Raw genomic sequence first — 24,075 nt, 5'->3', positions numbered from 1 at the left:
GTCAAATGGTTTACGCCAAATGGCTAGGACCAAATTCAATTTCCATATTACTTGTAGAATTCCATTTTTGTTCTAGCCATATGGTCCAGAAATATGTGGAATTCACCACCTATCCCCAAAAAAAAAAAAGAAAAAAAGTCATATTGTTGAATGTTGAATCAAAGAAAAATATGTGGAATCTACGGGCAATAATACATGCAACAATAGCTCACTTGTTTTCCATCTATATGTGGAATCTACAGGCAATAGGGTTCTTGAATGTTGAATCAAAGAAAAATAAAAACCAAGCCACCATATCTACATGTGGAATATGCATGCATGTGAAATGTCACACGAGTAGAAATTAACCTTTTTAAAAAAAACAAAAAAAAAAAATTGAAATGTTACATCACATAAACACCGCCTATAAATAAAAACAGAGATTTTTATTTTCAATCTGTTAGTATTTGAGTTGGATTTGTGTTATAAAATTATTTGGTGCATGTTCTTAAATGATTATTATAAAATAAAAATAAATAAAAATGAATTTTTAGTTATAGCTTTGTGTTTATATAACATTAATAATTAAATTAACCACTTACTTCACTGGTGTGTATTAATCTCGAACCACATACAAACTAATGTGAAAATGAAGTTTCTAGTCTTAGAAATTGGTAATTATATGTAGGGTTATTCAGATGCATATATATATATATATATATATATATATATATATCCAACCATCTTTTCAATCATTCTTTCATATATGTCGGTCGGTATATATATATATATATATATATCCAACCATCTTTTCAATCATTCTTTCATATATGTCGGTTGGTAAGACTATTCCTTGTGCATGTATGTGTCGTCTTCCACGAGTTGAGGTCGTCTTCACTCTCCCTATCTCTCTCTCTCTTCGAGAAAAGTATTACTGGTCAAAGTGTTCCCCATCTCTCTCTCTCTCTCTCTCTCTCTCTCTCTCTCTATTACCATTATTAAGTCTTCCCTCTCTCTATCTCTCTCTCTCTCTTCAAGAAAAGTATTACCATCCCATGCCACTTCTCTCTAGTATAATCCATTTTAGCATTTGGTTCATTTCATCATCTCATTTTTAGCTTTACGTACCTACTTAATTTACTAGAACATGTTCTTCTCACGACGACGTCTTACTTTTTCAGTTATTGTATTAATTTGCTTGGCCACTTTTGCATCTGGCGAACCTTCTCTTCCAACAGATGAAGGTATGTGTGTTTGTGTGTGTGTGTGTTTGGTTGTTGAGTTCTTTCATTTAGATTTTGATAAACTTCAAAATAGTAAGGTTTGATATATATGAAGAAAGAAATGAGGGGTACATATATGTATGTAAGTGATCATATAGTTCTGTGTATATAAGATTTATAAATAATTGATATGTATACAGGACGGTCCGGACGGAGCTAAAAAAATAGTGTGAGGGGGTAATAGTGTAATTTTTGACAGTAATGTAATTTTATAGATATATATATCAAAATGAATAAAAAAGTAGGATACATTACAATATATATATATATATATATATATATATATATTCAGTGGGGGAATTGCCCCTCCCTGTATATATATATATATATAAAAGCATTTGTGTTTTACATTTTTGCAGTGGAATTATTGAAAGAAGTAGCAAAGACGCTTGGAAAGACTGATTGGAATTTCAGTGTAAATCCATGCAGTAACGATTCGGGTTGGGTTACCGAACAAGTTGGAGAATATAAGAATGAAGTAACCTGTAATTGCACCATCTCCAATGACAACGTCTGCCATGTTGTTAGAATGTACTCTCTCTCCTCTCTCTCTCCACATGTTCGTCTATCCTTTTCTGTTTTCATTTATCCTCTTATTTTAATTTTTTTTTTTTTTTAATTCTGAATATGAAATGTGTCAGTGTCAAATAACTGACCCTGTGCATACATACTGATACGGATACAAGTCTTATACTTTTTAAACTTATCCATAAGTTTAATATATATATATATTTTGTATCTCTAAGACATTAAATTTTAAAATTTCCAGATATAATATCGTTAGAAAAAAAGGAAAAAAAAAAAAAAAGAAACTGAGAATTTCTAAACTAAATAAGTATTAAGACATTGCGGTTTGATAAAACTGAAAATTTCAAGGATTTTAAGCGCTGAAACTTTAAGCACGGAATGTATTAATTTAAAAACCTGTTTGATTACATTTTAATTTTAAGTGCTGAATTCATTAAAATTATTTGTTATATACAAAAGCTAAAGTTTAAAAGTTATACATATTACATTTTTGCCCTCAATATCTGATACTCATAATAGTTTTATATTTATAATACAAAAATATTAATAAAACAACCACATTCACTCAATAAAATAAATAAATATATGGATTTTGTATTACATAATATTTAAAATATATGAGTTTTGGATTGAATAATATTTAGGTAGGGTATTGAAAAGGGTGTTACAAAGATTAAGGAAAATACTTGAAAAATAATTCTTATTTAGGAAAAAAAAAATTATTATATAAATATTTGATGGAAATTTTAAATATAGGATTACATAATATTTATGTAGGTATGGTGTTACATAAATTAAAGAAAGTAAAATTACATAATATTTATGTAGGGTAATAAAATATGTGTTACAAAAATTAAGGAAAGTGAAAAAGAATTCTTATCTAATAACATAATTCTATTATATATTTTCAGGGTCTTGTAGGATTAGTCGAGGTGTGCGCAAGCTGACCCGGACACCCACAATTAACAAAAAATAAAAATGAAAAATTAATTCTATTATATAAATAATTAATAAAAATTTAAAGTATATAGGTTTTGGATATCAAAAAGAATGTTACAAAAGATTCAAGAAAGTAAAATTTAAAATATATGGGTTTTGGATTACATGGTAGAGTATTGAAAAGATTGTTAAAAAAATATGTAAAAGACAATTCTTCTCTGATAATAGAATTCCATTATATAAATAATTACATAATATTTTTGTAGGGTATAAAAATGGTGTGGGTATAAAAATAGTGTTAAAAATATTAAAGAAAGTACGTAAAATTGAATAGAATTCTGTTATATAAATAATTGTTTTATAAAGTGAATCAATATAAATGGTAACGAAAAAGCTATGTACGTGTTTAAAATTAAAATATATTAGGTAGAATTATGTTTTTTTTTTATTTTTTTGGAATTTGTTACATGTAATTCATTTTCATTAGAAAAATTGTAGAGAAACCCTAAAAGAGATAACACAATTATATGAGGGTAAAGTAGTCATTAAAAAATTATTTTTTAAACCCAATCACTTACCGTGTTCTAGGATAAGTGATAAGTAATATTCCCCACGCTTAAAATTTTGGCCTCTTTTAAACAGTACTACCATGTTAAGTGGTGTCCTAAAATTTATCAAACAAACTTATTTTTAAAAATCACTTATCATATTCTGCATTCAGCGCTGAATTAGAAAATCAAACATACCCATAGTAACTAATTTATTCAAAACAATTAACTTTTTTCATGTTTTTTTTTTTTTTTTTTTTTTTTAATCCTGTCAAGAAAGGTATTTCTTTCTTTTTTTATATAATTTTTGATGGGTTGAGTAAAAAAATAATTTATTCAATAAAAATATTTTTTTTTTGGTCTTATCAAAAGAGATAACTTTTTTAAATCCTATTTTTTAGTACTTTTTTCTTTTTGTTTTTTGAATCTTGACAAAAGAGATAATTTGTTCAATAATGATATTTTTTTAATAGTGTTTTTATTCCTGCCAAAAGAGAAAAAAATTTAATGGGTACTTTTTTTTTCTTCCAATCAAAAGAGGCAATTTATTCAACATAATTTTTTTTTTTTCAATATATACATATATATATATATATATTTATATGGGTAAAGTGCAAAAAACACCCCCTAAAGTATATTTTTCGTAACACTTTTACCCCCTATTTAAAAAGGAGTGCAAAAAACACCCTTATTTTTTGCACATTGTGCAAAAATAACCTCAAATAAAAAATTTGACATAAATTAATGCTCTAATGCCCATACCAAACTTCCCCTTCTCTCTCTAGAATTTCCTACTCCTCTTAGGATTTCCTCTCCTCATCACGCACCCTCTCACCAGCAGACCTTCCCATGGCCTTCTTATAGTCGTACGATGTATATATACACATATAAAACACACTCACTACACACACACACACACACACACACAGATATACATATGGTTTTCCGGGTTTAAATTTAATTTTCTGGGACACCTATGAGTCGACTGAGATGGGGCGAAGTACGCGAAGCCATTGCCCACGCTGTCCCCTCCGAGGCTGAGAGCTACTTCTGTTGGGGATAATTAACTCCCTCTAATCCACTCAACGGTCAGCTGTTGTTTAGAGTTAAATCCCTCATTCATCACACACAGCGGAAGCATCATCGCATCACATTAACACAAGCATATATGGAAATAACAATCATTCACATCAACGCACAACACAATATTTTACATGGTTCACCTAACTCTAGGGTTACGTCCATGGGAGAGAGAGATTTCACTATTATGAATCAAGAAAGAGAATATACAACCACATGTCAAAACCCCACTCACTCACTCATCATCTCTTTTGAGGTTACATGTAAACACTCGGAAATTACATATACTCTCCCCTCTCCTCACAACACTCACCCTTAAACCTCTTACATCTTTTCTCTCTTCTCTCTCTCTCTAAACCCCTCATACCCATCTCTATTTATAGAGTCTTCAAAACCCAATTCATTGTTGGACTAACTCCCTCCAACCCACTCAACGGTCGGCTGTTGTTGAGAGTTAAATCCCTCCTTCATCACACACAGCAGAAGCATCATCATATCACATTAACACAAGCATATATGGAGATAACAATCATACACATCAACGCACAATACAATATTTTACATGGTTCACCCAACTCTAGGGTTACGTCCATGGGAGAGAGAGATTTCACTATTATGAATCAAGGAAGAGAATATATAACCACATGTCAAAACCCCACTCACTCACTCATCATCTCTTTTGAGATTACATGCATACACTCGGGAATTACATATACTCTCCCCTCTCCTCACAACACTCACCCTTAAACCCCTTACATCTTTTCTCTCTTCTCTCTCTCTAAACCCCTCATACGCATCTCTATTTATAGAGTCTTCAAAACCCAATTCCTTGTTGGACAAGTATTCCTCAAATCCAATTCCTTGTTCGATAAGGATCAACTTACCTACAAGGAGTTACCATATCCACCTTCAACTCTAAAATAACAGGTATAACTTCTTTCCCAAATCTTTAGCCTTTTTCCCCAAGTCTTCTGGATTCCAAAACCAATCAGGAAACTGTTTCTCGCAACTTCCAAAACGAAAAAGGAAACTAATTTTCTACGCACAAATTTTGAGCCACAAACCTAACAATCTCCACCTTGGCTCAAAATTCCATCTTCACTTGTTTCTCCATAGCTCCACCTCAAACAAGAATCTCTTCATAGCTCCACCTCAACTGAAAATTTCTCCACCTCAACTGAAAATTTCTCCACCTCAAATAAAGCACTATGATGAACTTGAGAAACACTCTAACAATCTCCACATTTTCTCAAATTCGTCATTCTTCATTTTTTCTTCTATCTTCTATATCCACCCCATTGGTGTTCAATTGCTTACGCATGGCAACCCACCAATCTTCAAACTCATCTTCATTAATTGTTTTTCCGGATCAAAGCAACAAGCCTCTCATCTTCACTCTTCATACTCCCCTTTGCTCTTTGTCGGGCTTAGAGCAAACCCCTTCATTCTTCACACCCCTTACCCTATCTTGAGAACTAGCACCCACTCTTGACTTGTCCTCAAAACTTGTTCCTCGTGGGCTTCACCTCTATCACCTTTGCCCCATCTTGAAAACAAACATCCTCTGGCTTGTCACAAGACTTGTTCCTCATGGGCTTCACGCTATCACCTTCTTCATACCTGCATGTCATCATCAACTTTGATTGAATCTCCATAGCACCTCACTATCATCCTCTGCTCTGACAAACTTCGCAGCAATCTTCTTTTACTGATCTTCAGGACCAATCACAGGCTCTAACCCACCATCGGCTCTGATACCAGTTGTTGGGGATAATTAACTCCCTCCAACCCACTCAACGGTCGGCTGTTGTTGAGAGTTAAATCCCTCCTTCATCACACACAGCGGAAGCATCATCACATCACATTAACACAAGCATATATGGAGATAACAATCATACACATTAACATACAACACAATATTTTATATGGTTCACCCAACTTTAGGGTTACGTCCATGGGAGAGAGAGATTTCACTATTATGAATCAAGGAAGAGAATATACAACCACATGTCAAAACCCCACTCACTCACTCATCATCTCTTTTGATGTTACATGTATACACTCGGGAATTACATATACTCTCCCCTCTCCTCACAACACTCACCCTTAAACCCCTTACATCTTTTCTCTCTTCTCTATCTCTCTCTAAACCCCTCATACCCATCTCTATTATAGAGTCTTCAAAACCTAATTCCTTGTTGGATAAGTATTCCTCAAATCCAATTCCTTGTTGGACAAGGATCAACTTACCTACAAGGAATTACCATATCCATCTTCAACTCTAAATTAGCAGGTATAACTTCTTTCCCAAATCTTTAGCCTTTTTCCCCAAGTCTTCTGGATTCCAAAACCAATCAGGAAACTGTTTCTCGCAGCTTCCAAAATGAAAAAGGAAACTAATTTTCTGCGCACAAATTTTGAGCCACAAACCTAACAACTTCGACATTGAAATGCTTATTCTTGATGGAAGAGACTTGGGAGGGGTTGAGATTATCGGAGTCCCAAAACACGTTGAACTTCCCGTTGGTGGGGGAGGCTGAAGAGGAGAGAATGAAGTGGAATTCGACATTTGTGTTAATTAGGACATCTGTGAATTTGGCATTGTTGAACTCGGCTCCAATGTATTCACAGAAAAGGTTTGATGGGGGCGGCTTTGATCGATAGAGGGGAAAGAACAAGAGCTTGAATAATGAAAAGGGTGAGGAAGAGATGAGGGAATGCCATTGCAATGTGATTGAAGAATGTGTTTGTATTGTGTGTTGTAGGTTATGAGAGAAATGGTGACACTTTGTTCAAATTTATATAACTGTGATAGGCACAAATGTGAGCTATAAGGTAAGAGAAACAGACAATTTAATTTGGTTATTTGCCGTTTATAGAGTTTGTTTTTGTTTCCTCAAATTGGATATAGATATCAGACATGATGTTAGACTTTTTGGCACTTTTAGGAAGATTATTGTGACCACAATTATTCATTCTACTATATTAAAACTAAAGCCCAAGAAACCAAACTGGGTTTCGCAGAGGTGGGCCGTCGCCAGAGCTTGGCCAAACTTAAGCTCTCTGTTGGTCAATCGAGTTGCTTAGTCTTTCAAGATTACCGGACTTCCAAACAAACTCTCGCCTGAATTGGATCAATTCAGTAATGTTGTTCGTTACTGCCGATATATGCAGTCCGTGCTCACCCTTGAATCCTTTCTTGTCGTTCCTACTACAGCCACTGGAACTATTTGGTGTAATTTTGGATTTCGTTGCTGAAAAGTTTGCGGGTATGTCAAAGCTCAATGAAACTGTTCCGATATTTTCTCTCACCGGCTTCAATGGAGGTTTTCAGGTGACCGACAATTTGGGAAATTTTTTTTGAAGAAGATGGGTGGGTACCCTTTTAGTCATTTCACATAATTTTATTTTTTTATAGATTTTATAAAATATGTAACTAAGGGCATTTTAGTCCAATTTTATTTTAAATGGATAAGGAGGACGTATTTGCACAAATGTCATAGTTTAGGGGTGTTTTTTACACATGAGGGGTACAATATGCACTGTAAGCATAGTTCAGGGGTATTTTTTGCACTTCACTTATATATATATATATATATATATATATATATATATATATATATATATATGTTGTCGAAATAGACCTAAAATATTAAAGTTTAGAGATGAGAGAAAATATGAAAGGGCACTTGTGTCATTTAAAATATAATAGTAATTTACTTGTAAAATTAGAGTTAAAATTGTCATTTCTTTTAAGATTAGAGTGCAAATAGAAAAAATAGAGTATGACTATCACCTCCATATATATATATATATATATATATATATATATATATATATATTATAGACATATACATATACCTATACATGATAGTAATACATATGTTAATAGACTGTTTTTGTGGTGAAAGTTTGTAACTTGAAATGTAGACTTCTGAAAGGTCAGGGTCTTGGAGGCAAACTACCCCCTGAATTGGTGAGATTCCCTCACCTCCAAATAATGTAAGTTACCTTCGACCCCCTAAACTTTTTAATCCCTGCAATGCCCTTGTCTTTTCTTCTTAATTACCCCATCATTAACGAACTAAACAATTATCAATCGTTGCACACACTCATTCATACAGTGACCTCACCCGCAACTACCTTTACGGTACTATTCCTCCAGAATGGGGTTCCATGCAACGACTATCGATCATGTATGTATCAACGCATTTCTCTCTCTATATATGTGTGTGTGTGTGTGTGTGTGTGTGTGTGTGTGTGTGTGTGTGTGTGTGTGTGTGTGTAATATATGTTACAAATTTTCTTGTTCTAACAATATTTGACATGATGGTTTTGTTGCAGCTCTCTCCTAGGAAACCGATTAACGGGTTCAATCCCAAAAGAAATTGGATACATCACCACACTCGAAGCCTTGTAAGTTTTGGATAACACTTTTCTTCCATATTTAGGTATATGTGATATAAATTTATTCTCTTAAGATGTTAATTTTGGTGGTTTTTAGAGTTCTCGAGTTCAATCAATTTTCTGGAGGCCTTCCTTCGGAGCTTGGGAGTCTTCCTCGCATAGAGAAAATGTAAGACCCTTTCATCTGTTTTTAATTAATTTTCTGGTGTTAGCTTTTAGTGTATGTGTACTTTATGAATGCGTGATTTAATTTTAAATGAGACATACTTCTGAAGGTACGTTCAATTTGAAATTTGAGATCAATTTAATCATTGGCTTATTTATTTATTTATTTTCTTGAAGGTTTCTAAGCTCAAACAATTTCTCTGGGGAGCTGCCGCGTACATTTGCAAACCTGACCACTTTGAAGGACTTGTATAGATATAAAGTTGATTATTTTTAGTTTTTATGAGTTTAGGGTTTCTAAAATCAATTGTTCAACTTATTCTTTTACACATTGCAGTAGGATCAATGACAACAACTTTGCAGGAAAGATTCCCAATTTAATTCAAAGCTGGACAAATCTCAAAAAATTGTGCGACTTTTACCTGTTTTAGTATTTCAATTTTTCTTTAGAAGATATTCTCTGTTTATCCATTTATTTAAACAAAATTATGACAGGTTTATTCAGGCTAGTGGTTTGGATGGGCCAATTCCTTCTGAAATTTTTTTCTTGGGAAAACTGTCTGACTTGTAAGTAAATTCTTCTAATCTCATAAATTGCCCATTTTATTTAAAACAATATCTAATGTGTGTTTATTCTTCATTAAAATAAAAACAAAACGCAGGAGAATCAGTGACTTAAGTGGAAGCGAAACACCTTTTCCACCTAATATAAGTAATAGGTCAAACATGACGAAATTGTACGTTCAAAGTTTCTATAATCTCTTACTATTATTATCTTCTTGTGTTTTCAAGTGATATTTATATGTGTGTGTGTGTGTGTGTGTGTGTGTGTGTGTGATTGCATGGCAGGATATTAAGGAGCTGTAATATTACGGGACAAATACCTGTTTATATTGGAGAAATGACAAAGTTGGAGACCTTGTTAGTGGAATTATACCTTTCTTTTCCATTCTCTAGCTATTTTCATGTATCTCTTAGGTCATGTTTGGTGTGAATGAATTGAATCAAATGAAGTGGGAATGTAATGTTTTTGTTTCTGTTCTTTAGTTTGGTAACTTACTTTAAAGTTGGAATGATGATTCTTGTCCATTCTCCTAGAATGGTATTCCTATTAATTCATTCCACTTTCCAACTAAATGAATGACCATTCTATTCCCACTTAAAAAATAATAATAATAAATAAATGAATAAAAAAAGTATTTATTGAAATGTCGGTTACATAAATACATATTTATATATGTTTTACAAAAATATGATATTTTTCTGTGCAACCAAACATGGGAATGATAATGGTCCACTCTTTGATTTATTCCATTCCCACTTTATTTCATTCAACTACACCAAACTAGCCCTTATTTTCTTTTTTGTTTTTGTTTTTTGTTAAAAGAGTTTTCTTAATTGGCTTTTTGATCACATACTTATCGTCTCTTGTTACATTTGTTAGACACTCACTAAAAGTGCACGTGTAAAATTCAAAATTAGTTGCATGTTGCGGGATTTTGTTGATAAATAACCCACTTCTTTTGTTTTCTCTTGCAGAGACCTCAGCTTTAACAAACTAAGTGGAGAAATTCCGAGCAGCCTTGGTCTCCTATCGATCACAGAGTACATGTATGGAATTTCATGATCCATAATTTTTTGCTTTTCTTCTTAAGGTCAATTTTGTTGATAAATAACCCACTTCTGTTGTTCACTGTGTTAACACCAACCACTCCATTTAATGGTCCGCAACAATAAATGGAGTGGTTGGTGTTAATACACTAAACAACATCCCGCATAAATAAAAAAAAATAGTAATAAAATAAAATAAAAACGCACTTAACAACTTCTTGTTATTCCAAAACAATTTGGACGACCACGTTTGGATAGCCGCATGAACTCACCACAAACTATATCCCAAACAAGAATATTAGAAACCATTTTGTGGGATCATCATTTTTACCTAAACATACACAGAGATCTGCCCTTGCTCCTAGCACGAAAGGTTGTTTTACTAATAGTCTGTGTTGCCCTTCTGCTTTAATATATAGGAGTAGGAGCCTTGTCCTTTCTTTCACCCACTCCCCATGCTCTGTGTAAGTAATGGACAAACCATAAAAAAACACAGGTAAATTTATTGAGTAAATAAAACTTCTTCAATGAAACTATGAAAAAAAATTAAATTTTGATGAGAAAGCCTTTATTTTGAATTTCAAAAAAGTTCTTTAAGAAATCCGAAACAAAAGCTTTACAAAAGTGTATCGACAAGCACCTACCCACACATAATATATACTGATCAATCAAAAAGCCTCCAAACAGTAATGTTATTAAAATTCAATTCTCTCTCTCTATATATATATATGTAATTATAATTATGGCAAGACCAGGTAGTGAGCAACCCATAGCTTCTAAATTAAATAATAATCTTAATAACAATGTTAGCATGGCAAAAATAATATTACTTTGCAATGAAACACCTTCAAATAAAATTACATTTATTAATAAATTTCAAACACACACCTTCAAATAAAATTACATTTATAAATAAATTTCAACACACACCATCATTCACATATCATGAGCATGGCTTCTAACCAACAGATACAATCCAAATAGAAGATATAGCCTTCATGGCCTCGTTACAATCCATAAAAATTTGAAGATTACATGGAAAGAGATAAGAGGGGAAATTCCATAAGAAATCTAAAAGATATATGGATGAGTTCCTAAACCATTTTTCTCTTTTAAAGAATATTACAAACATGTCATCAATTATATTATCCAAAATAGTTACATGTCCAACTAGATAAAACATCACAATATGCTACACACGGCATGTCAAATATGATCAAGAAGTCCCAAAAATATTCTCGAACCCTCGCTCGAGCTATGGGAGAGGAGGGGCCACATGGATAATGCTCTTACCTGAAAAGAGGAATTAAACGAGTGTGAGCAATGAATTGCTCCGTGAGAATATCTCATGAATATAAACTAGGTTTATCAAAAATCCTACAAACATAGCATCACCATACAGTACAAGGAACATGCTTCATAACGTCTAGTCTCAATAAGGGAACCTAAATAGGATCATCCTAGCCTAGCATAAACAAATTTAATCCATTCATCAAGACAAGTATAAACAATATAGTTAAATGAACATAAATTCACAAATTGCAATAACATATGAATGCCAAGCTAAAAATAAAAGTCAAAATCAATCAATGGGATAAGTTAGAACACTCCAATACCTCCGGTCACATAACCATGCTATGAGTCTAAAATAAAATGGTCGTTTTTGGGTTACTAACCAGCCAAAAACCAATCAATTAGCCAATATAAAATGGGGAAACTTATGTTTCAGTCGCGAGCGTCGAGCCCTCGAGTTCTCAAAGTAATAACCCCCAAGTATCTCCCTAAATTAATAACCAAGTCCACAAAATAATTCATATACCATGATATGCCCAAGTTGCACTTCACAAGTGCACATAAAGTATCCATGCCCTATGGTCCAAATCACTACAATAGCATACTTATTAAGACAATGTTAACAAATTGGGCATTTTAAAGTCATGTTATTTCATGTGAGCATTATATCGAATATAAAGTGTACGAGAGTTCAACATCTTTATAGTAGCATATTTTTCAAAGGTAAACTCACAAGACAATAAATACATGATAATTTCATAAGCAAACACAACATGAAAGGCATTTTAAATGAAGATAATCATACACATTAATTATTATTAACTAATCTATCGTCAACCATTTGAAGTGATGCAATGCATGAAATGACTTATGCAACGCACACTAACTAGCCGGACTTTGGTACCTCTGCAGTCCCTAGGGAGAATTTGCTAGTCGTCGCTAGCAAAGGGTAACTTCCAAGTACCATTTGGGGTCCAAGGTCACTAAATTAGTCACGGGTACCTCCCGTGTCGCTATTAACTAGCTAATACCGCCGGCAAAGAGGTACCTCCCCAACTATCGGGTTTGAGAAAAACCTTCTTCCCAAAACCTTTCAAATCCACATTTTCAACTTTTCATAATCCCACACATGCATCTGAACACACACAACTCATATGCTCATAAAACATCATCAATGTTAGGTATATGGAAATGCTTCATACACAACTTATTCACTACTCATCATGCTTCCATAATACAAAAGAAAATTTTGTACTCACAACAAGCTTAATTGATAATCATAGCATTACTTCAAGCATTAGAGTATCATTTAACATGTGAATAATCATTCTCATCACAACAATCACATAGTGTAAACATATATAATCCATCACCTAACAATTTTGGTAGCATGTCATTTGCAATTTATACACAAAACAAGCATATACTCACATAGAATTTATCAATTTGTCAAGAACTTAAACATACACCAAACCCTAGAATTTACTCATGCAATTAACATTGAATTACCATGTATATGAAAAGGAGAAACATAGGATTAACTACAAAACTTAAGGAATACATCAATTAAACAACTCTATCTCCTTTGATGCAAAAGCCTAAATTTTCAAAAATCCCAATGTCCTCCAAATAGAACTTTAATCCAATCTAATCAAAACTTTTCTTGAGCTCTACAATTTTGTCTTCTATGGAAAAGATCAAATCCAAAAGGAAAGAGGTGAAATTGAAACTTAAATGAGTGGTCTGTAGTGTGAGAAAGAGATATAGAGAGAGAGAAGAAACCCATGGCTAGGGAAGAACGAAGAGTATAGAAAAAATGACTCCCATGCCTCCTATCACATGCATTATCAAAGGTAAGGTCAACCTTTGACTCATAAAGTGACCAAAATGTCCTCCCATGCATATACAACCCTAAATACACCACAATTGTACATTTAAACACATAATCACCTAGATATACACCAAATAACAAATATTAAATGCACGTGGACTCAAAATATTGCCAGTGCACGAAAAAACCGGGCGTGGGACCCAACGGGACCTCCCGGACCAAAATCCTGAAAAATGCTAAAATGATCCTAAATACATTTCTAAAAGTTCTAAACTAAAAGAAATGTTCCACCTCACTCTCGGAGCCCTCGTGGCACGCTAACCGGTGCGTGGCATGCAAAATGAGGTACGGAAATGAAATAATCCAAAAAGTAAAAATATGCCAGAAAAATGAAAAATTGAAAAATGTCACATTATGTAGCTACCGCAGTCCCCGTTATCTTTCTTTTCTACCACAAGCCCAAAATCTCAAAGGTTGAAGGTGAAATGGTGGGAAAATGGTTGAAGTCAAATTAAAAAGAGAAGAAATGGAAAGAGAGAAGTGGGAGCCGAAAGAAAGAAGGAATTAGGTTCATTGGGTTCATTTTCTCTCTCTACACACGTATACATATCACTTAAATGTTCCCCATTCTCAATAAATACTCTAAAATTCCCACCCCTTTGTTAGGTGGTAAGTCACCACATGAAATCCTATTTCACACACCACCAAATTATAACAACCTTTGAGTTTTCGGTTGCTTATGTTTTGGTCGTACCAACATCATAAATAAATTTGATCAAAAAAGCAAACCGAGTATTTTTGTTGGATATCCCCATGCTCAAAAAGGGTATCGCATTTTCGATATTGTTAATTTCTAAGCGAATTTACACATCCCGTGATGTGATCTCTCATGAAACCACTTTTCCTTATCAAGATATCTCGGCCTCTCCATCAAACTTGGAAGTTTACCCTTTACATGTCCTTGACAGTGGCACATTCAATTATGCACCATCTCCACATGTAGTTTCAGATTTAGTTACTCATCATATAGATTCCAACTCCTCTACTCAAGTCATCCCATAGTCCCCTATTGCAATCCAACCTCATCAAGTTCCGCCATTACAAGTATATCATCGTCGTCATCCTTCCACACAACCTACAATCTCACCCATTAAAAATCCTAAGTCCACAACTTCAGCACCACAACCCATTGTTCTTAACTCATCTCGACTTTCTAGAGAGACACCCACTGCTTATCTCAAAGATTTTCATTGCCCGACAATCCCTCATTCGGCTAACCTCATTCAATCGGACTCTTAAGTAACTACAAGTTATACTCAATATCCTGTTACTTTGTATGTTTCCGACACTAATTTCTCTTTATCCCACATAGCTTTTTTTTATCTACAGTTGAACCGAAATCATTCTCTCAATTTGTTAAAAATTCCATAATAGAGAGATGCAATGTCTGCCGAAATTAAAGCACTAGAAAATAAATAAATAAATAAATCATATCTGGACTCTTATTCCTTTACCCTTACATCACAAGCCTATTGGCTATAAATGGGTTTTTAAGATTAAGTATCATTCAGATGGTTCCATTGAGCGTTACAAGGCCTGTTTGGTCGCTAAAAGACACAATCAGATTGAGGGCCAAGATTACCATGATACCTTTGTTCCTGTGGCTAAATTAGTCATTGTTCGCTTGCTTATTTCCATTGTTACTATCAGAAATTGGTTCATTCATCAATTAGACATCCATAATGCATTCCTACAAGAGGATTTAGATAAGACAGTTTACATAACTTTACCCCCAAGATTCGCCAAACAGGGGGAGCAAAAGGTATGTAGACTTAATAAATCCTTTTATGGACTCAAATAGGCTTCTCAGCATGGTGCCAAATTCTCTACAACATTGATCAATGCAGGGTTCACTCAATCTAAATCTGACTAGCTATTCTTTATTTACTCAAATTAATGGTTCTAATTCCACATTTAAGCTCGTTTATGTCGATGACATTCTTATCACATTAAATAATCCCCTCATTATTCAGAAATTGAAGCAATTTATAGAACAAAAGTTCTACATTAAGGACTTGGGGAGATTAAAATATTTCCTTCGCATTAAAGTATCCCGCACTAAGAAAGGACTCTTCCTTACCCAATGCAAATACACCACTGACATTTTATCCGATACAGGAACCACAGGTGGTCGGATTTTTGAGTTCCCTATGGAACAACATCTCAATCTCGCTACAGAGGCTGTCACATTATTACTAGATCCTACAATTTACCATCGCCTTGTGGGTCATCTTCTTTATCTTACTGTCACACGACCCGATATCACCTATGATGTCAACCAACTTAGCCAATTCATTTAATCCCTACGTACAACACACATGGATCAATGGCAACTGTATCTAAATCTTCTACAAAAGTAGAATACAGATCAATGGCAACCCTTGCATGTGAACTTCAATGGTTAAAATATCTTCTTGCTGATTTGGGCATTTCACATACATCTCAGATGACCATATTTTGTGAGAATCAAGCAGCTTTTTACATCTCTCACAATCTAGTGTTTCACGAACGAACAAAGCACGTCGAGATTGATTGTCATTTCATGCGGGAAAAGATTCAAAACAAATTATTGTCTCCTCGAAACATCCCCTAGGCGTCTCAAGTTGTTAATATATTCACCAAGCCACTTGGCAAGGATGTTTTCTTAAGACTCATTCGCAAGATGGGCGTTCTCGACATCCACGCTCCATCTTGAGGGGGAGCATCAAAATATCAGCTCCACCACATCACATGCTAGCTGTACATAGATTTCTTTCATTCAAAGTTGCTGTCACTTGCTTCCTAGCTCAAATCAAGTAGTTGACCATGAATATCTCAACTAGTTATTGAACATGAATATCTCAACTTGCTATTTGTTTTCTTAGATAAAGGAACTAACTGAAAGATACTCTCTTGTAAAGTCTATATATATTCGCTGGTAACATATTGAATATATATTAGATTTCTCCCAATACTTCTCAGATACTCTTTCTTCCTCTTCTTCTTCTTCTTCTTCTTCTTCTTCTTTTTCAGTTATTTAACCGGAAACTTGCTAAATGGATCCAACCTTGATTGGACGTCGAAAGTTAATAACGTGTAAGTTCTTCTTCAAAGATCATTTACCTTCGTTGTTACTGTTTTTTCTGTTGGTTATTATGGGGCTGTTCTGCAGTACCTTTTTATTGTTTACCTATAAAGAAAGGAAAAATTGGTCATCTAAACTTTAGAAGGTATAGATGGATCATAGGCTCTTCTTAAATTAGAATGATAAATGTGGAAATTAATTTTTGATGCGGTTTAATCCCACCACCAGATGAACAACACAGCTACGTACTGGTTATGTGTAACACACGGCTCAGAAAAAATAAGAAATTTATGTTTTGCATTGTTTACAATTAATACTAAGATATATATATACAGACACCTATATAAAGGACTCGGATGAATTCATTATTATTTATTTTAAATTTCTTTCAGTTAATCATCTAAAATGCATGAAACATAATTCTTATTGTCATTCTCATTAAAGAGGATCATAATATATGCAGTGATCTTTCATACAACAACTTTACACTTGATCAATCAGGGCCATCTCCAACATGTCAGGGAGTGTAAGATTACTTGCAAGTTCTTACTTTTAAATCATTATTATTTTTCTTCACACGACCCTAACTTAATTTTCACTTTGTTTATTTTCTTCAGAAACTTGTTCAGCAGCTCTTCAGCGGGCAACACATCGTAAATTTCTAAAGCATTAGAAGAATTTCCATCTTAAAATTCTCCATCATTTGCATTACGTTACTGAGTACATGCTTCAGTTTATTATATTGTTATTACAAAAATTCTGATACGTGATACTAATTAGTTCCTAATGCCATGGTGCTTTTTCAGTGGAAATGTTGCATGCATGAGAAGTTTTGTTTGTCCACGAAGTAAGTAATTAAAAATGTCATCTGCTCTTTTAGATGGTTAGTGTCACAAAGTTCTTTATTTTTTATTTTTATTTTTTTGCTACAGCAAGGAAAGATTCTTCTAGGTCACTTATATTATCATACATGCATCATAATAAATAAGTTTTCATCTCTCTCCGAGTCACCATAAATCGGCCACGAGTGCAACCAAAGCCATGTGTTTCTCTTTGGGTTTCTTTTTCTATTATTTCTTTTTCTTTATTTGCTTTTGTTATTCTAATTCAATTGTTGATGTTAGAAGTATAAATATAGAGAGAAATACAATGTATTCTATTGATATGAGATAATATAAGAGTACAGAGGCCGGGGTTTATATAGAAGTGGACAAGTGTGAATAGCAAGTAAATGTTATATATGGTAATGAGGGTAGGTGAAGATAGTTAACCCTAACTCTATTACATAATAAACAATATAATCTAACAATTGATGAGAGTCTTTAATAAAATTAAGATGTTGATTTTGAACGGGCACCAGTTGATCAACTAGATGTACTTTTTTGTCTCTCTGTGCGCGTGCTGGTGACTAATAAACTTAATTTTTGGTCTCAGGATACTCTTCTTTCCGTATAAATTGTGGTGGAGAAGAAGTAACTGTCGATAAAAACACCAAATATGAAGGTGATAAATATGAAGGTGGACCATCATTCTTCTTCCCGCACAGTGGAACGAACTGGGCATTTAGCAGCACTGGTCACTTCTTGGACAGAAACCACACTGAAAAGGACTTTATTTGGACAAGTGCTTTTCCACTCTCTGTGAACAATTCCGAGTTGTACATGCAAGCAAGACTTTCTCCCCTCTCCCTGACTTACTATGGATTCTGTCTGCAAAATGGAAACTACACAGTAGGGCTTCACTTTGCAGAGATCAGGTTTACTGATGACAAAAACTATTCCAGCCTTGGAAGGCGCATATTTGACATTTACCTTCAGGTAGATTTTCACTTTTTCTTTTCTTATCAACAATTGGTAGAAGCAGCCTATTTATCTGATACAGTTGCGATACTCATGATGTCAATGAGATGAGAGGCCGTTATCTATAAAATAAAAAGTGATCATCTACTAAAAGATTTTATGTTATTTTATTTTATCAACTTTGGACCATTTAGATTTTTCATCTTCACCATGCCAAATTCAAGATTTTATTCTTCTTCTTTAATATTATTATTATTTTTTTTGAAACAATTCAGTTTTTGGACTATAATTTGAGTTTCACCTGCTTCTAAATTAATAATATCAAACTGAAATCTAAGACTTTTTTTTTTTTTTTGAAAGATCTGAAATCTAAGACTTGTCACAAACATATAAGTTACAGTTGTATTTAATTAAAATTTTGCAGCGAGAGCGGGTGCGGAAGGATTTCAATATTGAAAGTGAAGCAGGTGGTGTTGGTAAGGCAATCATAAGAGATTTTACTGCAGCAGTCACTAATGGTACGTTGGAAATCCGCTTCTACTGGGCTGGAAAAGGGACAACAGATATCCCTGTTAAAGGTGTATATGGTCCTCTAATTTCAGCTATTTCTGTGGATCCTGGTGAGTTCTATACTGTTTGTGAGGTTTCTATTCATCATATATGGTGTCAATGGTTGGGAACTGCCCCATACTTTCCACAATACGGTTTCAAACTTTTATATGTAACATACTGATTGTAAGAGAGGAAATTGATTCACATGGTTAGAGACTACAGTACTGTTTTTTGAAAAAACAAATGGGAACTGAACTGGAATTTTCACGTTATCTATCACCGACTCTTTTTGGTTTTTATTTTTAATAATATCATATACAATGTCTTTTTCTATTTTTTTCATTGTTGGCTGAATGTGTACAACTTCAGGAGATGACCTGAACTCGAAGTCCAAAGTATCAGTTTTTGGTGAAATTCCGTTTTTTTTGTAATTAATTATTGAATTGCGATTAGATAATGGAATAGTTTCCTATCTATATGTTCCTTCTGCAGCTCTTTTATGACCCTTTGAAAATGTCAAACAGATCATCATACCAGTAAATATATTTTTATGTTCATGTTATTATGAAATATTAACAATAAAAGGAGAATAAAATTCGCCTCATCTTTCTTTCTTTTTCTGTGCGTTTTTTTTTCCCCCTTTTCTAGTGGACTTCTTTGAAATATTATTAATGGCTGAATAATTTGTTTCCGCAAGCAGATTTTGTTCCTGATTCTGGAGAAGACGGCCTGCCCCAATCAGAACATGGAAAAAGTTTATCAGCAGGCTCTGTGGCTGGAATTGTGGTTGCAGTTGCATTCATTATCTTCCTGATTCTGGGAATCCTTTGGTGGAAAGGCTGCCTGCGACTAAATGATACAGTGGATCAAGGTATTTGCAAACCATTTAGGCAAGCCCCTGATAATTATGAGAAATAGTAATTTTAAATATCATCATCATCGTATTCTTCCTTTATGAGGAAGCTAAATGGCTTTGTTCATTATGTTTTATAGATAGTTTTGTCATTATGAGTGTTTTGTAATGGTATATGGATGCCTCTGTACATTTCAACACTTGAACAATAATTTTTTTATTAAATTTTTTCTGTTTGGATATCAGGCTATTTAACACTTGGTGCTGCAGCAACGGCTTGGTTCTCTTTTAGGCACAGATATCTGGATCTAGTGCTAAGACCTGTTTTAAAATGTAGGCTGTGAAGTTTTATAGACATACTACTTATCTAACTCAATTTCTTTGACAGATCTGAAGGGTGTTGAACCACAAACTGGTTCATTTACCATACGACAAATAAAAGCTGCCACAAACAATTTTGATGCTGCTAATAAGATTGGAGAGGGTGGTTTTGGCCCTGTTTACAAGGTAGGATTACTTTCATTATCATTTTAATGTTTTAAGCTATAATAGTGATGCTCTTTCCTTAAAAAAGAAAATCTAATGCGAAAATCATTTTTTTTTTTTTTTTAAATGAAGGGGCTTTTGTCAGATGGCACTATAATTGCTGTGAAACAGCTTTCCTCCAAATCGAAGCAAGGAAACCGTGAATTTGTGAATGAAATAGGCTTGATTTCTGCATTGCAGCACCCTCATCTTGTAAAGCTCTATGGGTGTTGTATTGAAGAAAATCAATTGTTGCTAGTATACGAGTACATGGAAAATAACAGTGTTTTTCGTGCTTTATTGGGTAAACATCAAACACATGCTTCACTTTATTGCTTTTGGTATCAGACTACGAATAGGCAGACATAATTATTTATACGTGTATGCTTTAACTGATTAGTATGTTTATGTACTCGATAATTTGGTGATTTGAAAGGCCCAGAAGAATTCCAGTTGAAATTGGATTGGCCAACAAGGCAAAAGATCTGCATTGGTATAGCTAGAGGTTTGGTTTATCTCCATGAAGAATCAAGACTAAAGATTGTCCATAGAGATGTCAAGGCCACCAACGTGCTGCTTGATAAGGATCTTAAACCTAAGATATCTGATTTTGGTTTGGCCAAACTTGCTGAAGAGGACACTACCCACATGATCACTCGGATTGCTGGAACTTAGTGAGTCACCTGCTGAAATTCATAGACAGAGTCATTACTATCTTATTTTCATTCTGCACAAGTTATTATTATTATTGTCATCAACATATCATTGCAAATATTTATATAGCAGATTTTTCTTTTTCCATTATGACATGGCCAATCCATTTATGGGTGTGCCCTGTTGAAACGTATGCCAAGTTTTATCTAGTGAGAACAATATTGTTTGACAACTTATCTCACACAGATATTTTACAGTGGATATATGGCACCTGAATATGCAATGCGGGGTTACTTGACTGACAAAGCAGATGTTTATAGTTTTGGAATTGTCGCGTTGGAAATTGTCAGTGGGAGGAGTAACACCAGCGAATGCTTTTACCTTCTTGATTGGGTAATTTCATAGTCTTGCATCTATTGTTTCTACTTATTTATTGACAGGATATTTTAAGCCGTGCTTTGTTGTTTAAAACTGGCCATTGACCTCATGTACATTGCCAGAAGGTTGATACTTGACAAACATATAGTAGTTACTCAAAGATGAATATCAGTTTGTGCGAAACAGGCTGGCAGATAATATCGCATTCATTCCATATCATATGAAACTTTGGGCTAAGGAGAATACTAGTACTGAAATCACAATGATATGCTCTTTGTTCAACATTGTCACAGTGGGGAACTTCTAAAAAAATAGAGAACTTTGGTGAATTGGTGCCCCTTACTTCCAATCACAATGCACGCGCCCAATCATACTTAAATTCTAAGATATCAATTTGATATTTTTCCTAGGCACTTCAATTGAAGGAGAAGGGGGATCTGCTGGAGCTAGTCGATCCGAGGTTGGGACCAAACTTCAACAAAGAAGAGGTGATGGGGATGATTAAAATAGCTCTGCTGTGTACTGATTTCTCGCCAGCAGTTAGACCTACCATGTCTTCAGTGGTCAGCATGATTGAAGGTAGAGCAATTGTTCAGGAGTTGGTTCCAAGTGCTCCAAGTGACGACATGAAGGTCAAGGAAATAAAAGATCACAGCCATAAAACTAACATGAGTGAAAGTCAAACGCTGATCCAGAGTAGTATGTCAGTTGACGGGGCCATGGACCGCGTCTCCCACATTTACAGCTGATCTCTACCCAGTCAATCTGACAGAAATTAGATAAATGGTCCATGTTTTGACCCGCTATCATCTTGTTTATCCTTGCAACTGCATGATATTAAATTTACTTCTTTATTATTTTTTTTTTTTAATTTTTTTACGCACACCTTAAGGCATGCGAATGCATAATGCTTCTGAAACGTTGTATAAAAGATCCCATAGCAAAAGGCATACATTTGTCTCTTGAGCGTTTGAAATGAATGCTTTAATGGATCAGAGATTGGTTATTTATTTTTGTCTTTTGCGATGCTTTGTATTATTGTTATTATCATGAATGGCAGTTGAGTGATATGGTTTAAAACATTTTAATGCAGTCAAGTGTTACTACTATCTAATTGGTACTGCTTGTTTTTCCTTTTCTCCGTTTGTTGCTAAAACAAATGCTTATTCACTTGGGGGAAGCTTTTTCTTTGATATAGGTAGTATTTTTCTTGGAAAACGTTTATCATGAATTTTTATTTAAATTTCTTGGCGTTAAATTTCAAGTGGTCATGAATTATCAAAAAATTTCTTATAATTTTGAGACAGTGGAATATCTCGAGAGCAGAAATGACCCTATTAATGATTCATATCACTATGGTTCATCGAACCGGCCGGCTCGGAATAGTTTTGACAATATTCGATTCTGTTACACACCGATAAACTGGTGTGTGTACGGAATCACATAAAAATCAAGAACAATATTTTGATACAGAGTTACACCGGACAAAGATGACCAGAGTCGTAAGAGTCAACTGTTGAATAGCTTGTTGTGGCCATGAATTTGGGCATGGTCGCATTGGCTGCTAACATGGCATGGAATGGAATCCGGCCTGCTGTCCTGTACCTCGTTTTTTGTGACATGGTGTCTTAGTGAACTAAATGCTCAATTTTGGCTGCTTGAAAAAAAGAATGTGTGATTCGAATCACATTAGGATTCTTCACACTTAAATTATTATTTTTTTCGTACTTTAATTTCTTTATCACATGAATAAGAATTGTATTATATTATTTGTTTGTGAGCCATTGGTCGAACTAATCAATAAAAAATACACGAATAAAATAATAAATAAAATCGATACATTTATTTAGGTGCAGTGATTCACGTGATAATTTTTCATGCAATGTATCTCTACTGTTCAAGAAAAAGTAAAAGCCATCATGTACGAGTATTCGTCCCACTGTTCAACCAAAATGCCTTTTAGCTTATATTAGTTCAATTATTCAACGCCTTACTTCATAACTGTCACTCTTTCTCCCTCCACCTCTCTCTCTCTCTCTCTCTCTCACACACACACACACATCCATTATTGCAGCATTTCATTTCATCTCATTTTTTACTCTTCCGAATTTACACCCTTAATTTTCATACTTGAAGAAGCTATCCTCCCTCAATCTCGATCAGAAAAAAAAATATATATATATATATATATATCAAAAAAATGTTCTTCCCACGACGTCTTACTTCACTTATTGTATTAATTTTGTTGCCCATTTTTGCATCCGGAGCTACTCTGCCAACTGATGAAGGTATGACATATATATGTGTGTCCGCGATTATATATATTATTTAGGAACACGTGGACAACCACAATGTATAACCTCAATGCTTTGTTGCCTTGTTGATGTTATTCATTTACTATTTCTACGTTTTTTTTTTCATCTCTCTCATCTTTCTCTTTTCTCACTTTTTCTTTTTCTTTTTTTTTTTAATTTTTCTTTTTTTTCAACTAAGGTTTTCAAACTAATTTTATTATATGGAGTACTT

At 34.0% G+C, this 24,075-nt stretch overlaps 1 pseudogene; it reads left to right on the top strand.

Moving 5' to 3' along the window:
• Positions 1-1,013: 1,013 nt before the first annotated feature.
• Positions 1,014-22,555, top strand: LOC132307607 (probable leucine-rich repeat receptor-like serine/threonine-protein kinase At3g14840; annotated as a pseudogene).
• Positions 22,556-24,075: the final 1,520 nt, after the last annotated feature.

Source organism: Cornus florida, unplaced genomic scaffold (assembly GCF_030987335.1).
Source record: "Cornus florida cultivar Cherokee Brave unplaced genomic scaffold, ASM3098733v1 CherokeeBrave_3.0.0_Hap2_Chr05, whole genome shotgun sequence".
NCBI classification, from domain to species: domain Eukaryota; kingdom Viridiplantae; phylum Streptophyta; class Magnoliopsida; order Cornales; family Cornaceae; genus Cornus; species Cornus florida.
This window is presented reverse-complemented; position numbering and strand designations above follow the sequence as displayed.